Here is a 20,709-nt window from a genome sequence, read left to right as displayed (position 1 = left end):
CCAGCTGAAAATGAATTGCAGTATATCCCACTTTATCTAACATGTTTTACTTTCCCAAAAGAAAACAGGTGCAACACACCTAATGTAATTTATTTACATCAAAAGGTTATCCATGGAGCCCAGCCTAATGTAATGGAGATTTAAAGAGTCATAGTGCCATCTTGTGGTGAAAAAAAATGACTTTTTGTTTTGACTCCGCTGAGATCGGGAGGTAGCTCGTTTCTCCCACACAGTAAGCAGGCTGACCAATATCATGCATGTGATAAACTGAAGCTTGAAAAGTAAAATCTATACAATTACATCATATCACCGTTTATTTCCATGCATATGCGCGAGCTCTGTCCACCTGACAGCTGTCTGTTCTGTCGGCGGAGAGAGAGACACACAGACTATGGTGGTTTCAGCGCATCGGCCGACACTTCCGGAGTTTCCCGGGTTTGTTCCCGGTGATTCGTCCGAGATTTCGGCGGGGGTCCCGACGCATCCCGCCGGGTTTTTCGGCAGGATCGGGAGGATCAATGCGACCCGTGAGCGCGGTGGAAAGGACAGCGGCGGAGAGGGGCGTTGCTGGAATGGAGATCAGTATGGATGTATGGACTATTACAGCGGAGTTTTTACCGTTGTCTTAAATTTGACCGGCACAGAATCGGATATATGAGACTGATCTGCCAGTCACCGGTCATGGCCGATCAGCAGAAAACCGGCGGATTCTGGTCACCGAAGGACCGAGAGGAAGAACAAGGCCTGCAGTTCAGTTTCACCCAGGTGAAAATCAGTCAAGTCCTCAACAAAGATGCATGTCCATTCCCATCTCCTCTTCAGCCATCTCTTCTACCGAGCCTGCCACTGCCTCCCTGTTGACTCCATTGGACCTGTCAGCTATAGATGAGCCGCCAACACAGCCACAACTCAAACAGTACCCAGTCTCAGTCCAGGAGCTTCTCTTCACAATGGTATGAGAAGTATGAATTTTTGGAGTACAGCATCAGTAAGGACGCAGTATGTTGTAAGATGTGTCGGCATTTTGCTGAGAGAGGTGGGGAGGAGAAATTTAGAAGTCATGGATATAAGGATTGGAAACACATGAACACGGCTTGTTATAAACATGAGGGCAGCAGGGCTCATCAGATAGCAGTGGATAAATACAGTAACTACAAGTCCGACCGTGGCACAATCATCGATCAGCTTGTCAACATACAAGAAATATTGGAACTTGTGGCGCCTTTTGAGTTGGACCCAAACTTGTGTGTTGGATTTGGGTTTGATGGTGCGTCTGTAATGGCTGGACATAAGGGTGGTGTTCAGGCCATCCTCAGGAGCACCTTTCCCAATGCAATCTATGTGCATTGTCACTCTCATAGACTGAATCTAGTCCTGGCAGCAGTGGCACGGACATCATCTGATGCATCAACTTTCTTTGATACTGTCAACTCATTGGCTCATGGTTGGCAGTCAAAGACACGCTTGTTTCCTCGACGCACAAAAGGAAATGTACCCCGATTGCAGACCAATGGAATTCAAGCGAGGATACAAGGTGGAGTTGCAGATCGACAGCAGTGAGTAAAGTGTTCACTCTTTATGACGAAATCCTTGAAGTGCTGTCAGAATATGCAGAAGAGGGAGGACAGAGTCAAATTGACGCACAGGCATTACTACAGCAGATGCAAACAAAGAAATTCATATTTCTCATTGTACTCTTTAAAGAACTGTTCAATAAGGCAGATTTTGCAACCAAAGGCCTACAGTCCATTAGCGTATCAGTGACAGATACAGTAGATTTGATAGAAAATCTTAAACAATCACTGACAGACATCCGCTCTAATGACAGCTGTAACAGTGAATTCCTTAAGATGCTGACAACGATGAATAAGATCATGAGGGATAATAATATCGACAGTTGGGATATATCCTTGCCTTCCCGCTCACGAAAACTCCCTAGTCGTTTCGGGTACAGTGTCGTTACTGCCTCGCTGGTAAAGTCTACAAGGGTCCGGAGTCACAATGACCTGTGGGCTATGTTAAACCAACTAATAGACTGCCAATCTCGGAACCCATCATCTATCGGTCTGACGATGAGTAGACTCAAGAACAGCTGACGACTTGAGACACAAGAATTGGAGTTGAGAGACGACGTTTACATCAATAATTTTGTAGGTGTTTTAGGTCCAGACGACATTTCGGCTAATCTCTATAAACAGATATCTGCATATGAGACGTCGTCTCTCAACTCCAACACCATTCTCGCATCTCAAGTTGCTAATCGGACTGTAAACAATGACCAGCGCACGGAAGAGGAAGTCTTGGCGCGGATGTCTGCTGGCTGCACCGGAAACCCCGAAATATTGGCCGTCGCCCCCAGAGTCTAATCGTCGTCAGACCAATAGACGATGGGTTCCGAGATTGATAGACTGCCAGCTTAATGAACTTAATGCCAGGTTCCACGATGACTCGTATGGCCTGATGAGATCAGCAGCGGCTTTATTGCCAACCTCTTGTGACAGCAGTTTGACAGATATGACAAAAAGTATAAATGATGCAGGAAAGCTTTTCCATATCAACGTGACAGAGTCTGAGCTTTCAGTGTTCCTCCAGCACGCCGCAAGGAAGAGGGCAAGAGGAGAAACCTTTAAAAGTCTTATTGATGTGATGGACATATGCAGCGAGGAAGTCTTCCCTCATATTCATTCCTTCTTAAAAGCAATGGTCACTCTGCCAATGACATCATGCACTGTTGAGCGCGTCTTCTCCAGTGTTAAGAGAATAAAAACTGCCAGTAGGAGCTCTATGCAGGAGCTCTATGCTCACCACTCGCCTGAACTCGCTCTCCCTGTTAACATTTCAGAGAGATCTTACAGAAACACTGGACTATGATGAGATTATTAACATTTTCAAAAGCAAACCCCACCGACTACTCCTGTAGGGTTAACATAAATAACCCAATGCGGCTCACAGATGACACTTGTTGACATGAAGTATGTCATAGTAAGGAATTGGATTTTCATGCAGCCTATTTTCTTTGTTGTTTTTTTTGTGTTCTGGCATGTTATTTAAAATGTAAACACATAAATGGCAAAGTGTTGACAGCAATGGCTTGTCGAAACGTGTTGATTTAAAGAAAACATTTTACTGATTTACAAAATAAGTCAATGTGTCTATGACATTTAATCAAGATTTTTTAAATAAATATGTTGCCTGTAATTAAAGGATTTGGTTTTGCGTGCATTTTCATTCAATGGGCTATTTCACCCAGTGTTCGATGTTGCTGTAGCAATACGTCAGCTTCTAGCTGTGTAGAATGCAGGACAGGTGTCAACGCCGATCAGCTGTTTAAGTGGCACAATAATGGAAAATGCTACATGTTTGGCATGATAGAGCCATAACACCTACTATAAATAAATGCAATAAAAGACATGGGATGTGCAAACATAATTTCTGTAATAAAATGGCCCATCCAAAATTATTTTGGCCCATCCAAAAATGAAATCCTGGCGCCGCTACTGGGATAGTTGAATGCTACAATTCATTATGAGGGATAGTCTGTCAGTGACTTCTTGCCAGAATTGTTAAGTCGGTGGACAGGGCCATCTGGAGTGCAGATTATTGCAATTATCTTGGGTGTTTAGTGTACATTATGAACAAGTGTCTGAGTCTATGAATCCCATTTAATACATCTTGTGCTGAGTAATGTGTGCCCTTTGGATTATCTTGTACTGTATAAATTGTAGGTTTGTTGATATAGATTGATATAGGCAAAAGACACACCCCAAGAAATAAATGAAATAATAGTAACTAAAATATAGCCGCAAGCAGCAATGACGGGGTCCAAGCACCTGGTGACCTCTGGGGTAAATGTGAGATGTGGACCAATGTGCAAGTTTCATCCCTGTGGCATGTTTGGTCTTTATGATCCTGATACATTTAGGAGAGAAACTATAATAAAATGGAATTGAAGGAAGCTCCCTTGATTAACGTGTTTTATAACTCATATAAACATTGAACAAAAAGTTTGGAAATTTGTGTTTGGTAGATTATTTCTCTGTTATGTATATGAGTATGTGGGTTGCGCTCATGAAAAATTTGCCAAATCTTCTCTGCCAATGCCAAACAGCTTATTCTGCTGTTGCTATTGACTCTTGTTTTGAGCTTCCGGTACCCCCAGGTGCTGACAATCAGGTACCTGATTGGCACCTGATTGGCAGCACCTGTGAGCATGGGCCCTGCTACAGTGGTCAATTGGTGTCTGCTCCAAGAATCAGCATGCCACGTTTTTCTGATCTCGATAAGGCCTGTGCGATAGGGCGACTTCAAGCTGGTGTTCCACAAAAGCAAGTTGCGGCATTATTTGGAGTGAGCCATAGTACCATCTCCAAACTGAAGGCCAAGTTCCATGAAACGGGGGATGTCAGAGACAGACCGCGAAGTGGGCGTCCCAAGAAGACGACACCCCAAGAAGACCGGTTCCTCACCCTTTCAGCACTTAGGAACCGTAGGCTGTCTTCTACAGATTTGCAGTCAAGGTTTGCAGGACGATATGGCACACGGCTCTCGGCCCAGACAATCCGGAACAGACTGCACGCAGCCAATCTCCGGGCTCATGGGGCTGCCAGGAGGCCTGCCATGACTGCCCTTCACCGTCAGGCCCGTTTGCGCTGGTGTCGGCAACACCTGCACTGGAACCTGAACATGTGGAGGAACGTTATGTTCAGCGATGAGTCCAGATTCTGCCTACGGAAGTTGGATCGTAGGGTCAAAGTGTGGAGAAGACGGGGAGAATGCTATGCTGATTGCTGCACTGATAGAGTAACACCTTTTGGTGGAGGCAGTGTGATGGTGTGGGGCGGCATCTCCATCACTGGAAAAACGAGGCTTGTCATCATTGGAGGCAATCTCAATGCAGAGAGATATCGAGATGAGATTCTGCAACCAGTGGCGATCCCATATCTCCACAGTCTGGGACCGAACTCCATCCTCCAAGATGACAACGCTCGCCCCCACAGAGCGGGGTTTATCAGAGACTACCTCCAGAATTTGGGAGTAGAGAGAATGGAATGGCCTGCCAACAGTCCTGACCTCAACCCAATTGAACACTTATGGGATCAGCTTGGGCGTGCTGTTCGTGCTAGAGTGACCAACACAACCACGTTGGCTGACTTGCGACAAATCCTGGTTGAGGAGTGGAATGCCATCCCACAGCAGTGTGTGACCAGGCTGGTGACCAGCATGAGGAGGAGGTGCCAGGCTGTGTATGGTTCTTCCACACGCTACTGAGGCTCCTGACTGTTTGTTAAATGAATAAATTGTAAAATTGCCAATATGTCTTGTTTCTTCCTTGTTACTGATAGACTTCAATCATCCAATCCACCAAACAACACCAAACAAGAGTCAATAGCAACAGCAGAATAAGCTGTTTGGCATTGGCAGAGAAGATTTGGCAAATTTTACATGAGCGCAACCCACATACTCAGCTGTGCTGCTCATCCCACAAATGCATGTTCCTTACAAATGAGGCACCGTTTAAAAGGGAAATAAACAGGCTTTCCAGCGGTATAAAATGTATTGCCAAGAAGCATTGTTACAACAGAGAAATAATCTACCAAACACAAATTTCCGAACTTTTTGTTTGATGTTTACATACAAGTATACATGTCATCATTATGAACTTAGGTGTGGTTGATCAGTATGCTATACTGAGCATTTTGAAATTTGAATGGAGTTTATACTGTATATAATGACTGAGATATAAATACAATTAATGTGTATGGCTATTTAAAGTTATAATGTTGCTATAGCGCCACCTATGGGCCAAAATGCTCCATATTTTGCTGCCTAACCAGGAGTCAATACCTGATGATATGTTTTGAATTGTGTTGGACTTTGCGTTCCTGAGGTATGACTTATGTTGTCAAGTTGATTGGCCTATAGCAGCCAAACGATATGGAGTACCTTAAATCTTTTGATAACTTCTCATCATGGGAGTCCAGAGATGATGCATACCAAATTGAAGATAATTGCCCCCAGATAACTCTAGGAGGAGTTCGCAAAAATAGGGCTGTGACGGTTGCCGCATTACTGCAATACCGCGGTTACGAGACCCTACCGCGGGGTGGAGCTCATCACCACATTTTTTTTTTTTTTTTTTTTGATGTTTTATTGTGTGTCTTACACTTGTTTGGTGGTGAAGCATGCAGGAGTGTATATGTTGTGCAATCTGAAATGTAAACGCATCATAATAAGCACAATAATCATTGTTCAGTTATTATTTTTCACTGACTACCATCCTCTGTTCTAGGGCTTCGGGTAATGTGTTCAATTGCGAAACTTAGACACTTGCTCTTTGAAGTGAGAGGAGGGTCAGTCCATTATACAAAACTGGGGGGGATTTGTCTTATGTGTGTCCGATTATTCTAAATTATTTCTTGGCTTGAGTATGTGTGATATCTACAGATAAACTTAAATTAGATAGCCTAGGATACACACACATAAAAGCCAAAAGCATGCAGTAAGCAGTTTTATCCCATTTTAATTGCAAGTGCTTATAGCGGACACACTGGTGGTGGCCATCACAGTTGGGAATAAACATTTAGGCTAATTGGCTTCATTGGCTTCGTAGACTCAACAATGGCCACGGAGCTTGTACCCAAGCCAAATGTTACATTGCCTATCTGGCCTATTTTGGCTTCGAACCAGATGACAAGGGGCAGCCGGCGAATTTGGACGAGGCAATATGCCGAATTTGTATGAAGAAAATCTCTGTCGCGCGATCTAAGGTCACATCTTCGAATTCACCACCCGTCAGTATTTGCTATGCTCGAAAGCAACACTCCAGCCCCAGGAAGTTCAACCTCAGGACAGCGACAGTTGGGAGTTGCAGAGGCCTTTGCATGAGCTACGAAATACCGACTTGACAGCAACCAGTGGCGTGCCCTTACGAACAACGTCACTCGCTATTTGGTTGAGGAGATGGTGCCATTCCGTACTGTGGAGAAGCCTGCATTCAAAGCCATGCTCCAGGCCTTTGACAAGCAGTATGAACTTCCAAACAGAAAGTATTTCTCACAAACGGCAGTGCCTGAACTCTATCTAAAAGTGAAGGACAGCATAATATGCGAGTTAAAAGATGTTGACCATTTTTCTGTGACAACAGATATGTGGTCAAGTATAAACATGATGCCCTACATGAGTCTGACAATACACTACATCAGCTCAAACTGGGAACTACAATCAAAATGCCTGGAGACGATTTTCACGCCAGAAAGCCACACTGGTGACAATCTGGCAGAAGCCCTCCGCTCCTTATTTCAAGAGTGGTCCCTGGATGAAAATAAGTTGACCTGCATCACCACAAACAACGGGGCAAACATTGTGGCGGCGGTGCGCAAACTTGGCTGGCCATGGCTAAATTGCTTTGGCCATAATTTGCATTTAGCCGTCACAAATGCACTGACTGCAGAAAAAGACCGCACAGCCCGAGCCATGGGATTGTGCAGAACATTGGTGACAACTTTCTCCCAGACCTGGCAAAAAAAGAAAAAGCTGCAGAAAGAGCAGGCTGAGCTCCAAATACCCCAACACCGCTTACTCCTGGTGAGTTGCTATTTTATGTTATGATAATTATTTCAAAGCTAATCTTTCTTAATGACCTTAAATAACTGGGCGAAACTAACGGACAGGCCAATCATAGCTATGAATGTCTTATAACCTTGTTCTGCCATTTTAATTATGAAAAAATAGCCTGTTGTTAATCAATCAAAACTTTATTTATGTAGGACCTTTAGTGCAAGATTGCAATACAAAGTGCTTAACAAGATACGACTACAAATAGATATAACACAGTAATTATAATGAGAATAATGTATACATAAAGTACAATAAATATATCAGTATAATAAAACAGTAATGAAAAAATATTACTACTACTAATAATAATAAAATAACGTAAAATAAGATGGAATAAAATATATACAAATTACATTAAAAGTATATTATTAGTATGCATAAAATTGGGAGCACAGTGAAAACTGAGAGACCAATGCATTACAGTAAAAGGGGAAGATTAAAACAAAACGGATTAGCATAATTACAGATAAAACAAAGTCACAGTCCGATAATTGTAGTAACACATTGTTATGTGAAAGCTAAACGCCTATTGGGGGATACTTAAGGTTAAGGGGATACATAGTTATTTTCATGTGGAAAAACATTTGAAAACGAATACTATCTTTTTTGTCTTTTATTTACAGGATTGTCCTACCAGGTGGGGTACTAAGCAGAAAATGATAGAGCGCGTTCTAGAGCAAGCCCCAGCCATTAGGAGAGTGTTGGATGACCGTCGCAGCCAGCATTTGAACCCAATGTGGCAGGACATCGCTGTCTTAGAATCCGTTAATGCAGCGCTGAAGAAAGTACCGGATTTTACAGATGCGCTGTCTTCAGAGAAGACCGTTACAGCATCCTCAGTGAAACCGGTCCTACAGTTATTAACAGAGGACCTTCTGCTCCCAGCCGAGGAAGACACGCAGTTGACATGTAACCTAAAACGAAAAATGACAACGGTCTTGGAAGAGAAATACAGTGCACCTGCAACACAGCAACTGTTGGCAAAAATCTCATTCCTTGACCCTAGATACAGGGATGACAACCCCGGACAGGACATAAAAGATGCGGTACTAGAGGAGATGCTGGCAGTACCCGAAGAGCGACGCAATGATGGGGATGGGGATGGTGCCATGCAGCCCAGTACCTCGGCGGCTGGAGATGGAGAAGGAGCAAGTGCGGCACCTGTTCCCAAAAAAAGGAAATTGGCAGACCTACTCAGCAAAAGAAAAGAACAAACCTCCACTCCCAAGAGAATCCGTGCGGACAGTGAGCTGACGAGGTATTTGCAGGAGGAAGCCATCGATTCCCATTCGGACCCGCTTGCCTGGTGGCGGGACAATCAGGCTCGACTCCCACTTCTGGCAAAAGTTGCCAGAAAGTATCTGGCAGTATGTGCCACAAGCACTCCCTCCGAGCGCGTATTCAGTGCGGCTGGGAATATTGTCACTCCGTTGAGGTCCTCCCTTAAACCGGACAAAGTCAATATGTTGGTTTTCCTCGCAAGAAATATGAAGACCGAAAAATAAACCAGCAGGATAGGATGATTCACTTTAGCAAAGGATTGAAGTAGGTGTGAACTCACAGTGACTTAAACTATGTTCTAGTAGCCTACGCCTAAGTTATAGGCTACGCCTTTTATTTTTGCACTTTAAAAGCCAAGTTTTTTTTGTTCAGCTGTAAACTTGACTGTTTCAAGAATATAGTCTATTTAATTATCGATTTGGTAGACCAGATTTTGATTGATTTATTTGTCAATAAACAGCTTTTTGGACCTCATGTTGTTTGCCTAATGTATTCTTGTACCGCTGTGCAAGCGGAGTATAGACCTAAAGTACAATTTTCTGCCAGTCTTGCTTGACAAGATAATACAACACAATAATAAAAATCAGAATAATATAGTAGTAATAATAATAGAAACGAATATAATAATAATAATAATAACAGGCTAATAATAAAGTAAAATCAGATAAAATAGATAAAAAATAAATAAAAACGAATGCATAAAACTGGGAGCATAACTGAAACTGAGACCATAATTTTGTCAATAACAGCTTTGCTCACTTTGTTGTTTTTTTCTTTTTTGCACACGTTTTTAAATAGCATGTGCTTGCCGACTTAAAATCCCATAAAGGTCAAATATCAGCAAGTCTTCTACAGCTGTGCAAGCGCAAGTTGGAATGGATATAGGCAACAAGTAGGCATTTATTTAGAGACCTATACGTCAAACATAGAGAGAGGCTATAACAAATAGACTACAGTACAATTTTCTGCCAATCTTGCTCATTACCTACTTGGGCTATTCACAAGTCATAAGCTATACAAGGACGCTCTAGTTTGGTATCATTCCCCTTTGTCTCGTGAACGGTAGGAAACGTTACCGCTCAAACTAATTGTCCTCATTCTTGATATCATTTCATGGGAAAAAAACAAATAATAAAAGGCCTATTGATGAATATTATGTCAATATATAGGCTATTATACAGAATATAATATTGATAAATAATATAAAAGTTGCAGTGTCTGTCTGGGGTCATTTAAAAAAAAAAAAAAAAAAATTGGCGGTAAACCGCCAAACCGCAAGTGGGCAGTACTTTTACACCGTGGTACGAAAAATTCAATACCGTCACAGCCCTACGCAAAAATAGGTTTTCAATAAAATTAAAAATGGCGGAAAATGTAATAGTGCGCCAATGGATGGGGCCTATAAAAATTATGCAATGAATTTGATTAATTTTGTTTGAATTTGCCTTTGTTTTGAGTGTAGTGGTCATCTCTTTTGTTATATCATTTGTGGTTGTTGCTGCTTGTTTAGTTGTGCTTTTGACTGGGTAACTGCTTCAGTAGCTTGGAGTTTTGGTTTGGAGCACCCTGACTAGGTAGCCACCAGGCAGGTTTGAAGAGCTTGCCACTTTGTTGTTTTACCTTTATTATTTTTGGTGGTAATCCTGAGTCGGGGCACGCTTCAGTGTATTGCAGTGGGCTACATCTCTGGTCTTCGGTGATGCACTGAGTTCAGCGTTTAAAGTCGCCTTGAGCTCGGCAAGCCACTGAAGACTAGCTAGGTTAGTTCTTGCTCTGCCCAGGTCTTCTACACCTGATCAGTCCTCAGTGAGGTGCACCTGGCTCAGGAAAGGAAGTGGTTAAATGCTCCAGGCTCCTGTTCCACAAAGCATTTTTTTTTTTTCTCAACAGTGAACAATTTCGAACATATAACTTCAAGTATAAAAACATCAATAAAAAGGAACAGGAAGGGGCAGCACTTAGCAGCAACACACTTCAGTAAAAGTGCAGTCTTCAACAGTAAACAATTTCGAACATATAAATATAACACACAGAAAGGTTCTAACCCAATTATAATTCTCCTTTACATATTATCAGAACACAATAAACTAAAATATACTAAAATATACTAAATACAAAACATATAGTAAATACTAAAACTATTTACTGTTTACTGTGTGTGTGTGTGGGGGGGAGGTTGAGGATGAGGGCAGCCTGTCAGGAGGGTGCTACACCTCTTCTTTGTCCTTCTGGAGCTCCTCCTGAAGGAGCGCTCCTCTTGGCTGACCTGATGGCTGCCCTCTTCTCCCTCTCCCTCGCCTTCTTGGCAGCCATCACTGTGCTCTGAATGGGGCTAAGGCTGACCATGACCCTTCTGTAGCGTTCCATGGCTGCTATGTTTTTGGTAGGTGTCTGTTTAGTAAACACAAAAAGAAAACACACATTGAGTGTTGTGATTGCGGTGTGGGGCCACACAATCCAGACTGAGGCTTTAAAGTACATGTTTTTACTTACTTGGGCGACCGACAGAGGAGAGGCTTCCTCCGCTCTTTCCTCCTCCATGTCGCGGAGCTCCTCCTCGAGGGCGGAGTCACCAGACTCCTGATAGACGATCTCCCCCTCTTCCTCGGTCGAGGAGTCGGAGTGAGAGGCCCTCTTTCTGGTCATGGGACATGGGGTAGAGGCCAAGGCGGGGGAGGCAGCGTCGGAGGACTTGTTGATGTCTACAAACATTTGCCGCATCTCCTTTGCCTGAGTTTCGTCCATATGTAAGGAGCTCCTCCTCGAGGGCAGAGTCACCAGACTCCTGGTAGATGACCTCCCCCTCTACCTCGGTCGAGGAGTCCGAGGAGTCGGACTGAGAGGCCCTCTTTCTGGTCTTGGGACGGGTAGAGGCCAAGGCGGGCAAGGCAGCATCGGAGGCAGAGGCCAAGGCGGGCGAGGCAGCGTCGGAGGCAGAGGCCAAGGCGGGGGAGGCAGCGTGGGAGGCAGAGGTGGACTTGTTAATGTCTACAAACATCTGCCGCATCTCCTTTTGCCTTAGTTACATCCATATGTAAAAAGTAGAATTTGTCAGCCGTTTGGGTGTTGTGGCACATTTGTGTTGCCACCTTGCGCCGCACGTCAGGGTTCTGGACGTTCAGCCGAACTCTTCTGCGTCCAAATAAATTTGGGCCGCCCCGAAGTCCCGGTTTGTCTTGTGTACGCTCACCTGCAACAGACTGACGAGCCCATTCTTTCAGATGAAACCTTAATTATAAAACATGCAATACAGTTATAACACCTTAGTTGACACCTTCATGCTTACATTGATCACATCCTGTCGAATCCTGTCCTTCCTTTTTTGCCTGAAGGACCTCATCGACACCATGTTAGTCAGGACCTCGGGGCGGTGGCCGTAAATGGAGCATATGAAGGCGGCCAGGTACCTGGACTTGAGGTAGTCGGCGGGGCGGCCTTGATGTCGTCTGAAAGGAGAACACAGCCCACAAGAGATCAGAAAAAGAAATTTCAGCACATTGGAGAGAGAGAGAGAGAGACACACACACACACACACACACACACACACACACAGGGGGAATACACACTTACCCAGCAACTCAGGAGTTTTTTTCCTCGACAGCTCCTGGCACCGGCGCAGTGTGTCCTTGGACACGACCCGGGACATCTTGTTGGCCTTGGTTGCGATCTGATGCAACACCGATCGCCTGTTGACACTCTGCAGGGCTCCTCGGAAAGCCCTGAGCACTCCTCTCAGCTGGCTCTGGGAGAGGCGGCAGAGGGGCGGCGGGGTCTCCTGCATATACTTGAAGTTGAAATTGTTGACCAGGTAGAACCTTGCCGTGGTAATTTTTTTTCCCTGTCGACATCATGTACTTTGCCCATCTGTGGAAGGACAAGTTTGGATTTAGTCGCTGTTCACATCAGGCTTGTGTTATAACTAATCAGTAACAAATGCGGTAACCGTACTTACTCTCTGATGTGGTCCATGTTGTCCATGAAGAGCCAGGAGTGCAAATACTTCTTGCACCATGTAAAACAAGAAGGATTTGACCCTGCTGACCTTAGATATGGCATTTTCCTTTTGTTTTACGGTCGGGTCGCTACCCTCATGGAACTTCCAGTAAACCTTGAGGTATTTTTCTGTGAAGACACATGACAAATATGTGATTAACATTTAATATAGCATTACACCCCTCCACACACACACGTACACATACAGAGTGTGTTCTATCTTACCAGTGGATTTGGGGAAAATGAGGTGCCGCATTGTGGAGCCCCGGCCGCTACCGCCGAATAGCCTGCGGATGGTTTTTGTCAGGACACTTGGAGTCTGCTCCTCCTCCTCCTCCACCTGTGCTCCAGGGATGGATTTGCTGACCACGCTTGGTCCCGCCTCCTCCTCCTCCACCTCCACCGCCTGTGGTCCAGGGAAGGATTTGCTGACCGCGCTTGGTCCCGCCTCCTCCTCCTCCTCAATGCTGAGTAGAAAGAATAATACAAATAGAAAGAGAGACTAGTGAAAGAACTATTATTTTGGCACCCATTACTGTACTATGTTAAACCTTTTCCCCCTCTGTTCTCACTCACCGGGATTCCTGCCATGACAAAAAAAGTGAAAGGAATCTTACTCAGCAACTCGGGAATCTTCTTCTGTGCCTTTGACAGGCACTTCACCATGTCCGCTTTGGACACCAGGGTGGTGAGCTTCTTCCGTTTTGTTGACATTTGGTGGAATGTCACATCCCTAGTTATACTCAGGCCCATTTTGATCTCCCTGGTGATGGATGCCAGCTGGGATTTTGTGAGGCGGCAGGATGGTGGCGGTGCCTCCTGAAGAAACCTGATGAAGTTCTGCACATTCTTCAGGTAAAAATTGGCGGTCCTGACTGCCATGCCACTGCTGACAACAGTCCTTGACCAGCTGTGCAGTGGGTAGAAAGCAAAGACAAAAGATACATAGGTTTAGTATTTATAGAAACAGTCTCTTCAGTAAGTAGCTATGGTAATGACAGCAATATTTGTGCATATTAAAATCCATATCTACACACACAAACAATTGTAATCACAACAGTACTCACCCACAGATCCTCGCCAGGTCGTCCAAAAACACCCAGTCGGACAGTCTGGCGTGGGCATGGCCGGTGTAGAGGAGCCACGTTTTAACGCGGCTCACCTAGGATTTTGCGTTCTCCCTAATTTTTGTGGTGGGGTTAGTGCCCTCGTGGTGCTCTTGGTACGACACATCATTTCATGTATTATGCTTAAAATGATAATACCACCTTAAAATGCTATTTCTGCTAAGTATAGGGTTACACACATGCAATATACTGTATGAAGCAGATGCTTTTACATAAAAAATGATGCTACACAAGATTCCATTGTACCTATGGACTGTTGCAGGGTGATGAGCCACATTCTATTACCACGACCGCGCCCGGTGCTCCATGGGGCAAAGGGTTTGGAAGGCGACAGGGACTCTCATGCCTTTTTCCCCCCAGACCTTTTGCAGAGGGCCTTCCCAGGTGGCCTCTTCTTTGGCGTGGCTGCCGCTGCCCCACGGGTTCTAGGCTGGCTCTCCTGCTCCTCTGTGGTTTCTGTGGTCTGTCAAAGCACAAGCAATGGAACATATAGATAGATTGATAGATTGATTGATTGATTACTAACCTCTTCCTCTTCCTGCGTACCACCGGCACTTGACCCTTTAAGTGAACACTTGCTGGTACAGGCGAACTTGGGCACGGAGGATCCCTATGTCTGTCTGGAGGGCCTCAATTTTTTTCTGTTGCTTCTTGCGTTCCCATGAATACATTTTGTTACGCTCTTTACAGCTAGGGTTGTTGCAGTCCACATCAGGAGAGGTGGGAGGTGGCACATCGATTATGTTCTCCTCTGTGTCCTCATCACAGTCAAGTGTGTAAATCATAGCTGGAGATGGGTTTGAGGCCCTCAGTACAGCAAGCAGCCTCATGGACTCCCTCCGCCTGGCTTCAGACAGCATAACCTGTCTCTCATTAACTGTGAGTTCTGTGTGTGTGGTCACTAGGTGCCTATCCAGCTGTGTGAGCGAGTAGTTGCACCCACTCATTGGACAGGCAGCCTGTCTAATTTTGACCCTCCCTGTTGCCAGGTTGAGGAGGATGCAACGCTCCTCCACATTTGTTTTCACGTGAACTTGTCTAAGGTGCTTAGACAAAGCGCTAATACGACGCTGGCAGAGCGGATATGAAGGCATGGTACTGACACTGTGTTTTTTTTTTTTATATCAAATGCAGCATGGCAACTCCCAACATCCCAAAAAATAACAAACTAACTACAACTCCTTCCCATGTGCGCACTTTGCCGACAAACTGAGCACACTTCGCACAGAGTTTACAAGACGATTTGCAGACCTTGAGGTTCAGAAATTCAATTTCGAACTGTTCAGTAATCCGTTTGCAGCTGATGTGGACAGCGTACCAATGAACATGCAAATGGGGTTGATCGAACTCCAGTGTAACAGCACACTCAGGTCCAAGTACAATTCTGTCGGGGTAAGCGAGCGAGTTCCCCCCTTTTATCCCAGAAATGATGCCAGAACTCCGCCTGCATGCTGCCAGTATGCTGTGTATGTTTGGTAGCACGTACCTGTGTGAGCAGCTATTTTCGGTCATGAAGATAAATAAAACATCACACAGAACACGTCTCACTGACAAGACACCTGCACTCCATACAGAGAGTTTCAACAGCTCAGAAAATGACTCCAAACATTGATGGATTTGCAGCCAAAAATAGATGCCAGGTGTCTAGCAAATAGGTGACAAAGAGGTGAGTCCAATAGACCTGCAAACCTACCAAGGCATGTAAAGAGATTGAAAAAAATGTGTTACTTTTATTCTATTTTTTTTTCTTTATTATTAAGTGCAGCCATCCAATATGTGGTTATTGTTTGAGTTTTGAAATGGCCAAGCATATTTTGATGCAATTATTCATGTGGTTTAAGAAGTGTTAAGATAAATAAATTTGGCTCTTATCTGGCCTGTGAATTTGTCATGAGTTTTCAATATGGCCCATTCATGGATTGAGTTTGACACCCCTGTTCTGGGGTATCAGACAGTGGGTGCAACGAGTGTTGAAGAGGAGGCTGAAGAGGATGGCTGTGCGCCCAGCACTGGCATCTCCAATGCGCCCCATACACCATGAAACCGTAACACATCATTATTTATAACCATATGACATCCAGTCTAATTTCTTAACATCTTGAATGTGTTGCAGTTAATTGTGACAAATTGAGGCTCTGCTAACAGACTGTAATGCACTATTGAGAATAATTCACATATCAGCTTATAATGAAAAGTACATGCTTTTTGGACAAATGATTGGCTTTCAAACTAAAGCAACAAAGAGGCTTTAGTTGTAGCCTAGAAGTTCTTCTGACACGGAATATTATTAATAGAGGTCTTTCTACTTTCTAATCTGATGTGGAGTAGGCCTGGAAATGAAGTGTGTAAAGGGTATTTTTGCTTTTTTTCACTTTGCCATTTAAGTCGCCGTTTCCCACTGCCCAAAAATATGTGCACACATGGGTCGTGGGCAAGTTTCTGAAACAGTTTGCACATTCTCATGCCAAGTTTGTTTTTATAAATGTGAAAATCTGTGTAAAGAGTGGCACACGCACTTTTCAGGCCGTTTTTTTATGCATGCAATGTTTTATAAATGAGGCCCCAGATTATGAGTCACCTTGATTATTACCTCCGCCAAGGAGGTTATGTTTTCGGTGCCGTTTGTCTGTTTGTCTTTTAGCAGGATTACGGAAAAACTACTGGCCCAATTTTCATGAAACTTCGTGGAAGGGTGTAGCATGGGCCAAGGAAGAACCCATTAAATTTTGGAGTGGATCCGGATCTGACTCACGAACAAGCAATAATAGCACGAACCTTGGCGGAGGTCTGCGCTCTCCGAGTGCCCTTCTAGTTATAATTGTTACACGCAAAGATACTGTATCATACCTATTATTTAAATTTTAAGTTAATTTGAAATTGATAGAAATTTAACAGGGTTTCGCACTTGTACCACACTTTGCAGGCATGGCCTTTTTGCTGCATCATTGCCATTCTTATCTATGTTGCAACCCATTGACTTCAGTTGATTTGGAGAAGGATGCTACAAAGTTGGCAACCTCCCTGTGTGTTATATGGACTAACAAATTTCACCTGTGTTTCATTTGGCATGAGGGTGAGTAGATGCTGACAGAATTTTCATTTTTGGGTGAACTATTCCTTTAAAGGAGTGTATTCAAGATCGCTCAGAAGTGGATGGGAAGTTTGGACTCTTATGTTTGTCTTTTTCACTAATTTGTATATTTGGAGCCTTTAGTCATTTTTTTCTTTTTTTGGGAGGACTGAGAAGGAACATGGAAGCCATCTGACTAGAGTCATGGACTGTGTGAGGATTTGGGCTGTCCCAGATGTATGTTATACGTTTTCTGTTATTTCTGTTGTGGGACTTTGTTGTGTTCTATGTCTGTGCATTTGGCTTACAGATAGGTAACATCAAGTATGAATTCAAGTATGCAGGAAGTTTCTATCAGCTGTTGAAATGAATAAAGAAAATAATTTTGGGAATTCTATGATTAAGGGTAAATATGGTTAAGGATGAAACAGGCATTGCAAGTTATAATTGCAATGGAGTCACAGAGTGTAAAAAATGGTGCACCATGTTCTCATGAAAGGAAAGCGAGAGCAAATCTTTTGTCTTCAGGAAACACGCTACTAAGAAAGATGATAGATATGTTGGACAAAAGAGTGAGATTGACCAATTTACTTTTTCCACGGTAAGAGAAATTCAAAAGGAATCATGATTCTTTTCAAGAAAGAACTTGGTTTCAAAGTACAGTACAGATTTAGTGGACAGATGGTTAATTTTAAGTAGGTTTGAAGTTTTGTGTTTAAATATATATGGGCCTAACGCAGATGATCCCACTTTTTTTTTTTTGATGAACTATGTAATCAATTGCAAGGCATATATGGCAAAATTATTACGCTGGGTGATTTTAACACTGGCTTAGATAGGGTATTGGATCGAAAAGGGAACTCTGCAACCAACTACTACTTACAAGCTCTTAGACAAATTCATAATCTTATGGATACATTAGATCTAGTCAATATCTGGCATTTCAGGAACCCTAATCTAATTAGAGACACCTGGAGAAGGTTTAAGATAGAAGATAAAAAGATAAGACTGGTTTGAGTCCTACCTCTCAGGGAGATCCTTCAGAGTGTCTTGGAGAGGGGAAGTGTCTAAATCCCACTACTTGTCCACAGGGGTACCTCAAGGGTCAGTGCTTGGACCCCTTCTCTTTTCATTATACACCACCTCATTGGGTGCAGTGATCCGCTCACATGGCTTCTCTTATCATTCATATGCTGACGATACCCAGCTCCTCCTGTCGTTCCCGCCAGACGACCCCACAGTCTCGGCGCGGATATCGGCATGCCTCGCCGACATCTCGGCTTGGATGAAGGAACGCCACCTTCAGCTTAACTTGTCAAAGACTGAGCTCCTTGTCATCCCAGCCAGTCCCTCTATACAACAACAAATCAGTATCCAGCTCGAATCAACTGAGCTCATACCCACAAAGTCTGCCAGAAACTTGGGTGTCATGATTGATGACCAGCTAACCTTCAAGGAGCATGTGACTTCTGTTGCTCGGTCATGCCGATTTGCTCTATACAATATCAGGAAGATCAGACCCTACCTGTCTGAGCATGCAGCACATCTCCTGGTACAGGCTCTTGTAATATCACGCCTTGACTACTGCAACTCCTTACTGGCAGGGCCTGTACTTTCAAACCTCTGCAGATGATCCAGAACGCGGCGGCGCGTCTGGTCTTCAACCAGCCCAAAAGAGCACATGTCACTCCGCTATTCATATCCCTCCACTGGCTCCCAGTTGCTGCCCGCATCAAGTTCAAGTCCTTGATGCTCGCCTACAAAACAATAACCAAAATGGCTCCGACCTACCTGAACTCCCTCATTCAGGTCTATGCTCCCTCCCGCTCACTACGCTCTGCCATGGAGCGGCGCCTGGTGCTGCCACCTCAGCAAGGCCCTAAGTCTCTAGCCAGACTTTTCTCTTCTGTGGTTCCCCGGTGGTGGAACGAGTTGCCAAACTCCATTCGATCCGCAGAATCCCTCTCTATCCTTAAGAAAAGGCTAAAGACCCAGCTCTTTAGCGAATACCTCCTTTCATAAAAAAAAATTAAAAAAATTTGATGCCCTCTATGCATTACCTCATAGCACTGCCTTGTAGCACTCCCTCGTAGCACCTATGTCCTGTTGGACCAGAACTTAGCTTGTTGCACTGTCTCGTAGCACCTTTGTCCTGTTGGACCAGAACTTAGCTCTATAGCACTTACTCTCATTGTTCTCTCCTATCTAGAAACTTGCTTGTGTTGTATGCAAATCTCATGTGTAAGTCGCATTGGAAAAAAGCGTCTGCCAAATGTGAAATTGTAATTGTAATTGTAAGACGATAAAAAGACGACATCACATAAAAGCATGTCTATAAATTCTGGATGCAGAATGAGGGGCCGCTCACTATTTATAGAGCGACTTCCCATAGGGTTGAATAGGCTCATCCTGATTGGCTTGTTCAGCCAATCAGGATGAGCATGCAAAGTTCAGTGCGCTGAGGCGACTAGATGAGTGGTTAAGCCAATAGAGCCCCGTTAGAGGGCAGAGCCTGTGTGAAATAGAACAGAGAGATCAGGATTTGTGACATATAAACCAATACAGTACAATGATATACAAAAAAGTGTAAACTCAATGTAATATAAAAATGTATGAACTCAAAGTAACTGTTCATTGTTGGAAATCAGTTCTGTTCTCAAATCAGTTCTCATCCATTCTTCCATCTTCCCTGCTCTCATTCTCTTCTGTTTGCCTTCATTTCTCAAAACACCAACTCACTGGTGCTTTCTTTTATAGTTGATTATGGACTGATTGTTGATTGGACAATTGTGCAATTATCATTTGTACATGTTTCACTTATTTGTCATTGTTGTTGTCTGCTGTGACCAAATCATGTCAGTTTAGTTGGGTGGGACTTGATTTTTGTATCATGTGTTGAGACTTTACTGTTGTGCAAAAATGTGTTTGCATTAGTATTTTGTGTGAAAGTAACCAAAAATGACTAACTTTTTTTTTTTTTTTGCAAAAATAGATAGTGTTTTGTTGATTTAGGTGTTGGCATAAGTGTTGGCATTGTGGACTACAGTTTCAATCATATGATGTAAGCAATAGAAAAATACTGTAAACTGAATTAGGGCTGGGCGATATGGCCAAGAATATTATCACAATATGTGTTTTCATATTGATCAAAATCAATGATAATGCTCCACCATTTAAACTAGGGATAATGGCTCCAAGATTCAAACACTGGACCTACGGGGGGGAATCACTTGATTTTTCATAATAATCTAATTGAATATTTTAACCCCCTTTTCGGGCCCTTAAAGACACATATGGCCTAAAAAACAAATACTTTTTCAGATACTTGATTTGGTATTTCATAAGAGATTTGTGATCCAAACACAGAACCAAAACAACTTGTACAACATACTTATACAGACATGTAAAGCACAAATAGGTTAGTAGTATTATGGGTTCTGTATTTTCTATTATAGGTTCTCGAAAATACAACATCTTTAAAGAAAATGTGGAATAATTAGGAAAATGTCATATATAGTTTAGTTATAATGCATTATGAAGAGACCCCGTTCCCACACTCCTTGTTGATCTCCCTCCTTTCTTCTTAAAAAGGTGAAGCTTACTATTTTCATTGATTAGGTC

The 20,709-nt window shown here is 43.5% G+C and overlaps 1 protein-coding gene across 1 annotated transcript in view; it reads left to right on the top strand.

The window, feature by feature from the left end:
* The window catches only part of slc35f1 (solute carrier family 35 member F1), a 73,451-nt gene that overhangs the window by 16,476 nt on the left and 36,266 nt on the right, over nucleotides 1–20,709 (top strand). The gene's annotated exons all lie outside the window — the stretch shown is intronic.

Source organism: Centroberyx affinis, unplaced genomic scaffold (assembly GCF_046629955.1).
Source record: "Centroberyx affinis isolate AG114_WGS23_722 - 3 ecotype Tasmania unplaced genomic scaffold, CSIRO-AGI_Caff_v1 ptg009398l_1, whole genome shotgun sequence".
Lineage (NCBI taxonomy): Eukaryota > Metazoa > Chordata > Actinopteri > Beryciformes > Berycidae > Centroberyx > Centroberyx affinis.
Note: the sequence above shows the minus strand (reverse complement) of the source record. Positions and strands in the feature narration are given on the sequence as shown.